We start from the raw sequence: 9,297 nt of genomic DNA on the forward strand, positions 1-9,297 counted from the left end.
AGTATTATACACATTCCAGGGAATTGGGAGACATTATGCTGAGTGAAGTCAGTCAGAGAAAGAGAAACTCTATGGGATTTAGAATGGTCTTTTTCCAACGTAGAATTTAAAGAAACATAGCAAGGAAATAACAATTGGTCAATGGTAACAGAGTCAGAGATTCAGACTGCAGAACTGAGTCTTGCAATGGGTAGTGTGGGGCGGGGTGGGTGCTGGGGACAGTGAGACATTGGTGGAGGGACGCTGATACTTCGTTGGAGGAACATTGCCTGAAACTCTTATTATTAAAGTATTTAAGTCTCAGTGCCTAAAATATGAGGCAAGAGAAAATCAATCAGGTGTTATTGATTCATTTCAGTGCTTCAGGTGATGCCAACGTGCAGCAAATTTTGACAGTCCTGGATTTGGAACCCTTATGATATGAGTTTTTAGAAGTGGCATCTAATTTACTAAGACTTTAAGGCAGATCAATTTCATTAACATTGACCTCAAAAATCTTCCCTCCTGTGCTTCCTGGCTCAGGGTTAGGAATGTTTCTTTGCTTGCCCACATTGGCATTCATCTACCTCTCTACTCCATTCCCACACCATCCCTCAGCTTATTCTTTGCCTTTTTCAAAGAGTTCTTGTTCCCTGGCTGGCATCCTGTAATCTTACCTCTTCACTGGTTCTTTACTCTATAGATGGATAAAGAAAATGCTTAAGGAGCTAAGTGCATACTTTAACTGTGGGAGACAAATTCCACATGGTCCCAAGAGCATGTCAAGAAAGCAATCCCTAAGCATCAACTCAGGAAATGCCAGAAGTACCTTGAATACCACTAGATGTGACCCCAAATCAACCATCAACCAAAAATCCCGACCCCTTCTATGCCATAATAACCTTTTCTGTATCCTCACCCTCTTTTCCCAGGTTGTTGATCTTGTAGCCTCAGCTTCTCTGTCAGCACCAGGAGAGTGACAAGAATCTGGGACTTTGTGACCTCATTTCTCTGTTCAGACTGGGGACACTGCTGTTCTGCTGAAATTCCTTGCAAAGGTCAGCTGTGAGTCATGCACCAGATGAATGGCTATTTTGCTCTCACTAGAGCAGGGGTCCTTAAATTACAACCAGCGGGCCACATGTGGCCCACTGAGGACATTTATCTGGCACAACGGGTGTTTTTGCTTCCACTGTGTTCCTGCTTTGCAGCTGAATTGTCCAGGGCCTGCAGTGTGCTTCTGTGGAATATGTGCTGCACTCTGACTCCCCTCCTCTGTCTCTGGACTCCTCTCAGTGTGGGGCAGAGGTCCTCAAACTACAGCTCATGGGCCACTATTGTTCACAGTTTTTTTTTTAACATATAGTCTGGGGGCCAGAACAATAGCACAGTGGGTAGGGTGTTTTGTCTTGCATACAGCTGACACAAACTCCATCTCCAGCAACCCATATGGTCCCCTGAGACTGCCAGGAATAATTTTTTAGTGCAAAACCAGGAGTAACCCCTGAGCACCATTGTGTCCCTCCCCCAAATAAATTAAATTCTATAGATTAGCCCCCTAATGGCTAGAGGGATGGTTAACTGGTCCCCTGTTTAAAAAGTTTGAGGACTTGGGGCCAAAGAGATAGCACAGTGATACGGCATTTGCCTTGCATGCGGCCAACCCAGGAGGGACAGTGGTTTGATTTCTGGCTTCCCATATGGTCCCCTGAGCCTGCCAGGGACAATTTCTAAGTATAGAGCCAGGAGTAACCTCCGTGCACCACTGGGTGTGACCCAAAAGCCAAAAATCGAAAAGAAAAAATTTTTTGAGGACTTCTACACTTGAGGATTGCTCTCTTGCCTGTGAAATATCATCCTGACTTTGTTTTTGGAGGTTATGAAGGAACCAAAATGCTGCTTCTCTCACTATTATTACTTCTGTGGTTGGTGCCTTAAAATGTCTTAGAAGAAAGGTGTATAACTCACAATCCTAAAGACCTAATTCTCATGACATAGGATCAAGGAGGTTTTAAAGTAAAAGTACAGTAAGATCTTACACATCTCCCAATTTCCCTTTTTTTTTTGCTTAAAATTTTTATTGTTAAATTATCTTTATTTAAACACTGTGATTACAAATATGATTGTAGTTGTATGATTACAGTCATGTAAAGAACACACCCCTGCACCAGTGCAAGATTCCCACCACCAATTTCCTAGATCTCCCTCCTCCCCACCCCAACCACACCTGTACCCTAGACAGGCTTTCTACTTCCCTCATTTATTCACATTGTTAGGATAGTTCTCAATGTAGTTATTTCTCTAACTGCACTCATCACTCTATGTGGTGAACTTCATGTCATGAGCTGCACCTACCAAATTCCTTAAAGACACTCAACACCATCATTTGTGAGAGGCAGGAAAAAGGGAAATAATCTAGAACGTTCTATTGTTTCTGGTAATTCAAACAATGGAAATTCTTGAGAGATAGCAACATTTTTGGTGAAAAGTTTGTGCTAGTTAACAAGTGAGTATGATTTTAAGAAGAAGGGCAAAAGTATGCAGTGAACATATAATTTCAATTTTAGAGTTTTAGTCATATGGGGCAGGGGGTCATGGAGAACTTGGACTGGCTGTGTACGTCTAGCAGCCACCATGTTTACTTGTGCTTGGAGGGAGTAACCTTAAGGTTGCCAGGGGAAGATTCTGGGCCTTAAGCATGCAAAGAATGTGCTGCCATATTTTGTGCTATCTCCCAGGCCCCTAACTTCAATGCTTAAAAATAATTTTAATTCAACTTATCAACATCTCTCACTAGCTTACATACACATTGACTTACATTTTTAACATTGGCAACATAACTTTAGTGACAACGTAGTCTACCTTTTCTCCTAATTCAATTTTATCTTCTGTATTTTTTGGTTTCGGCCACACTCAGTGGTTCTCAAGGTTTACTCCTGGCTCTGTGCTTAAAGATTTCTCCTATCATTCCTGGTGAGGCTTGGAAGACCATATAAGATTCCAGGGATAGAACCCTAGTCCACTGCTTTTAAAGCAAGAGTCCTAGCCACTGTATTGTCTCTCCAGAGCCCAATTCTACTCTGAATAATTAATAGAAGGCCCCCCCATTTTATAAAACTCATGAAATTTTGCTTGAATTAAGGTGGTTACTCTTTTTTATTTGTTTGGTTTCAGTTTTGGGGTGACCCTCGTCATGCTCAGGTGTTACTTACTCCTGGCTCTGCACATAGGAATCAGTTCTATGATCCTGTGAGCTCACAGGACCAAACAAGATGCTAGAGATAGAGTCTGGGTCTAGAACCTGAGTTGGTTGTATGCAGAGCAAGTGCCCTACCTGTTATACTATTGCTCCAGCCTTACATGGCTACTCCTGATGAAGAAATATGAGACCATTCGTTTTATAGCTTTTCTAATGGCAAGGTCAATATTTCTCTTTACCTTTGAAAAATGAAACAACATCCCTCAAAAAGTTAAATGCAATAAATATCTGGGCATGGTTTTCCTGTTGGTTTATGTGGACTTGTTACTTTAATAAAGTAATTCCAAAATAAAATTTTTATAAAAGGAACAGACTTTAATGGCATACATAGGATAAAGATTTTTCTTGTGGGATTACACCGCGGTGTTGTTGGTCATGAAGGGTCTGCATGTGTGTGCATCACAAGGCATATGCTCTACCACTTGGGCCACCATCTCCAGTCCCCCCCAAAATATTCATTTTACCTTTCTAAAATACAATTATTATGTATGTGGGCAAAATATAGAGAAAAGGAGAAAGAAAGCTCTAAACATTGATTGTTTTCTTACATTCCTTCCCACATCCCAAATGCCACAAATTGCCTCCTCAAACATAGGAAAATAAAAAGCTTTTCCCCTAAAATGAAGTGTATTTACTAAAATAAAAATTTTAGACATTTTTTCTAGTCAAGTGGGGTATTCTCAATTTGTAAAAGAAATAGAGTACTTGCTCTATCAAGGAATCAAGCTCCAACAAAATAAAAACACTTTATTTTTTATACAATTTTTAGGTGCATGCTATTTTTAAAAGTATATAAATTCCCTTTTGTAGGAAGCTTACCACAAAGGTGTGTGGGGTGGGGGGTTAAGAACCCTGGGGCATTGGTGGAGGGAATTGATACATGAGTGAAGGGTGTGGTGTTGGACTAGTTCATGTATGAAATCTTGCTAATAACATTATGTAAATCGTGGTGTCCCAAATAAAAAATCATGATTGGTATCTCTTTTCATATATAATATTTTCATGTTAAAATAAAAGTTTACAGGTGGATTCAAATGATAAGGAAGCGAACTCTGAAGGGATGAAATAAGAGAAAGAGTCAAAGGAGAAAGTCTGTATTTTCAGGTAATATTTGAAAAGGAATGGAAAGTTAATGAGGTGGATAAATAGAATCAAACTGTTCCCAGGGCATGATCTGACAACAGAGGAGACCAGTGAAGATGTGCAGAAGGAATAACAGGAGACAGCACAAATCAAATCCAGCAGAGATAGTCCATTCACAACATTGATGCAAATCAATTATTTTTGGTGGGTCGAGAGGCTCACCCAATGGGTCCAGATCTTACTCCTGGGCCTCAGCTCTGGACCCAGAGATCACTCCTAGCAGACACAGGCAACCATATGGGGTGTGAGGGATCAAATCCTGGTCATCTGCATGCCAGACAAACAAATTTCCTACTCTCCGATCTATTGCTTTGGACCATGGTGCTAGTCAATTCTGCCCCCTATCACAGAGAAGACAAAGATCCATTAGTGGAGGATGCTAAAGGAGCTATGGGGTAAGACACAGACAGAGGGAGTGAGTAGAAAAGCTGAATCTATCAGAAGAAGAACAATCTAGTTCATGCAATGAAACTGAACTCAATGACTGATGAACAGTTCCTTAGCTTCAAAAGGTGTCATCAAAGGGAAGAGGCAGGAGACATTTTTTTTTTCTTTCGCGGATATACAAACATTAAATGTTCAAGTTGATGGAGATTACACCCAGAAAAGAAATTTCTGGATAGAAGATATGTCAGCACTGGATAAGAGTCAGAGAATCTCAAAGTTTAAGGGACAGGACTATGCTTGAATAATCCTCAGAGAGATTATGAGACAAGTGGAGTGTTGGTTCTTACAGTGAACTAAGCACAATTGCTGACTGGCTGAAATGATTGAGATTTAGTCTTCTTAAGATCAGACCAAATAAAGGGCAGAACTTCCTTCTCAACCATGATTCCACAATGGCAGATGTGTAAGAATCAATATAAAAAGGGAAGAGAATATGGTGGAATGAGATCAAAGTATGTATCCTGCTCAGCACCAGTGAGTAAAGCCCACAACACCCAAGCAGCAGAAAGGACATGGAAATTGGAAAAGAGAATGAGAAAGGAGAGGAAAAAAAGGAGACCCAGCAAGAAGCAGTGGTACATTGCCACTCAGGGCTCAGTCTCATGCCTCAGTGGGGAGTTAGGTTTGCTTGTAATAAGCAAATGAGGAAATGATAAACAGGGTTCATTTATTCCTGCTCCAATAAGGTACATGGGAGAGGAAGAAAAAGCAAGTAGAAAATAAAATGACACTTTATTAAATTTTGAAATCTATACTAAATGAAGGCAGGCATTTCTGTACAGAAGCTTTGAGGCAGCAGAGAGAAGTGGGAGATAAAGTGAATAGCAAACAAAATCTAAGGATTACCAGAGCCAGGCAACCCATAGAATGTCAAGAAATTATGTGTTGACTAATATTGACTTTGGTCTATGGAGTAAACCTTGGGAAAGGAAAATGCTACTGCCAGTGGAGAATGACACAAGGTCATGGAACTCAAGCCAGGAGTACCCAAGAAAGAAGCAGCATAATTCCAGTTGCTATAGAAAATGACTCTTTGCCAATCTCAAGGGGAAAATCTGACACTATCATCATAGAAGCAAGAGAACAAAACCTGCAGGATCTGTGGAAATATAGCCCCTTCTCAGAGAATACCTTTCACTCTCCTGGCAGAGTGGGCAAGAGGAGTCTGAGAGGTGAGGAGCTGCAAAGGTAAGCACCAAGAAGGTTTACCTTTCTTGCTCAAGAAAATTCCCCAGTGAGATGTGGCTAGCAAGCTGAGAAAATGTTATTTTGGGATTTTTGCTCCAAGGCAGGGAGAGCAGTAGACAGCCTTACACTGGAGAAGGAAAGAAAAAGCAGAAGCAATAAAGAATATCTCTTTCCAAGATTTCAACATGACTTGAAAAAGAAGCCTTTGGGAGAGCTGGAAAGATACATGCTTTGCATGCAGGGGGCCTGATTCCAGGCATTGTACAGTCCCCCCAAAGCACCATCAAGAGTCACTCACAGCACCACCTGGTGAGACCCTAAAACAAAACAAAAGTAAAAATAACAACAGAAAAAAAAATCCTTTGACTGGTTTGTTAGTGATCCAGTGTTTCAATCTCAGTAGCATGGTCAGGCCTTTTTTTTTTTTTTTTTTTTGTCAAGGTTAATTTCATTTTTTTTTTAACCTTGGTAGGGAACTGATAAGGTAAATAGATAAAACTGAGTTATATCTTAAAAAAGGAAAAAGACTCAATTCCCAAGTCTAATACATATTATGTCCTGGTTGCAAAGTTGAGGTTCATTGCTTCTCAGTGGGGGCAATAACAAGATTTCTCTATAAAGTGTATGTTTCATAAATAATTTAGAATGATTTTCCACACAAATAAAAGTGTATTTGCTATTAACATAAGCTGATTGAACATGTTTAATATACTTTATAAAAGTCCCACATTCTAGGACAAAATGTCAGGGCCTGGTATACATAGTAGTTTTGTACTCAATAGATTCATCAATAGGTGACTGAATAAAATATCCCCAAATCAAGTAAAATACAAAGATTATGAGTGTACGTTTTCCTTTAATTGTATTATATGTTCCTTAAGAGAATTAAAAAGCTATTGCAATTGCCATACTGGGTTTTCTTATGGGTGACATTGACCACAAATAGCAAGGTAGTTTCAAAAACATGAAGTAAATTGTTCCCCCCTTCCCTTTTATCATCTGGATAAGGTTCTAACCTCAAGGGATCTCATAAGGAGCTTGAAGCATTTGCTGGGTGCTCAGATACAAATATCCAAGTTCTATCACTTTTGAACTTGGCGCTGAAGTCATCTAAGAGTCTGCAAATGAAATTCTACTAGGTAAAAATGAATGATGGTCATTGTGTGAAATACCTGCGGGTGACGTAGAGTCTACTGCACTCAATGAGAGTAAAATTGTGTGTTTGGGAGGAAAGGGTTGAAAGGGGGAACTTTGTGGGTAGGACAAATAGGGAGAATGAGACAGGATAGAAAGAAGTGAAGTGTCTATCCTTGGACAGTCTCCCCTTCCAAGTAGAAAGGGGAGCATCAAAGATCGCAATAACTTCTGATTCTTGGTTTTATTATTAATCTCTTAAAAAAATGGTGATACAGATCAGGGTGAGGTGCTAAACAATCAGCCAATTCACCTTGCAACAGAAGGTGTCTTTGCTACCACTTGACCTGAGACAGGACTGGAGTGAATGGCATTGCATTACTCGGGTACAGTCCCGCCAACTGTTGGATATCTTATCATATGCATATAGAAATCAAATTACAGCAAATTGATTCTTTAGAGAAATTTTATTTGCCATCAATTAGCAATCTCACGTTAAATACCAAACAAAAAAGACAAGACAGAAAGATATGGGGGGGGAGGATAGTCACTACCAGCTTTAATTCAGGTCTTACAATAAGCATTCAAGTGTCCTTTAGGGGTAAGAGGGAAATGCACATGTATTAAAACTTTAAAAAAGCATTTTTAAAAAATAATGCTCAAAACTAAAAATTGCTTGAGTTCACACTCTTATAAAGAATTCTTTTTTTTTTTTTTTTTTTTTGGTTTTTGGGCCACACCCGTTTGACGCTCAGGGGTTACTCCTGGCTATGTGCTCAGAAATCGCCCCTGGCTTGGGGGGACCATATGGGACGCCGGGGGATCGAACCGCGGTCCGTTCCTTGGCTAGCGCTTGTAAGGCAGACACCTTAGCTCTAGCGCCACCTTCCCGGCCCCCTTATAAAGAATTCTAACAGAATTTTATATAGATAAGTAGAAATGATTGGTTATTCTAGGCTACTTTAAGAAAAGCATCAACTTCTCAATATGGGGATGAGTCAGTGCTAATATCAGTTAAAAATAACTTTTATACTAGCAGACATGTCTTTAAAAGTCTTAGACAAAGCCATAATATAAAGAACAGGCTTTTAATAATGATTCATAAACAGAAATTCTACATTTGTACCAACTGCAAAGGATCAAGTCACTGAATTTACTACCCCATGCTAATAGCCTAATGCAAAATGCATAATCTTTTCTCTATTTCCCCCAAAGTACCTTTAAATGGACTTGGTCTACTATCCAAACAACTTACAAATGCATTCTGTAAGTTGGGCTATAGTATTTATTCTCTTTCCTGTTACTGATTCGAGATCTATTTTTCACTGTTTGCTTTGTGCTCATTCTCCTGCCAAATAAAATATTAATTGCAATTTTAGCTGCACTGCTGGTGATCAAAGCACTCTGATATGTCAAGTTAAACTGATAGAAATAGCATCCATTAACATATTTATAGGTTCAGAGCTTCTAGAACATAATTACAACCATTAATTATTTGACAGTACTTTATATTACAGATAAAAAAAGAAAACTACACTTGCAGTTACACACTTTTATTCAGAATGAGGGTGTTTTATGAGAATAAATTCTTTCTGAGGAAGATTTTATCTTAAGAAAATAAGCAAGAGATTTCACCCATTTCTAGGTAAAGAAGGAATTTGAAAGCATTTCTTTATGAACTTTGCAGGCAAAGGCACAGAATGTAAATGAAATGGCAAGGAGTGATTTCAAAGAAAAGTACATATATATTTAATGACAGAGATTTAATTAACAATTCTAACTTCAAAGAGAGGCAATCTCAGGCTAGTAATTTTTAGCTTAAGACAGAGTAATCATTTTCACTTTCAAATAAAGTTCTTCAAATATCACAGAAGGACCCAAACAGTTCAAATTACCTATCTGTCTCAACATATAATGCAAACACATTCAACAAAATAATAAAAGTTGTCTTAGAAAAAATAAAAACCCACAGGAGATGTCAGAAATTAATCGAATCAACAATTATCCTGCGATTCACCAGCTGTGCGATCCTGAAATTGTCAGCTGCATTGAGCACATGCATCATGAAAAGGACAGTAACTCATGCTTGCCATCCTCACCACCAGTTAAGCAACATGCAAAAAACGATGGTTTCCCAGAATAACTTC

The sequence above is a fragment of the Suncus etruscus genome, chromosome 11 (genome assembly GCF_024139225.1).
Source record: "Suncus etruscus isolate mSunEtr1 chromosome 11, mSunEtr1.pri.cur, whole genome shotgun sequence".
NCBI classification, from domain to species: domain Eukaryota; kingdom Metazoa; phylum Chordata; class Mammalia; order Eulipotyphla; family Soricidae; genus Suncus; species Suncus etruscus.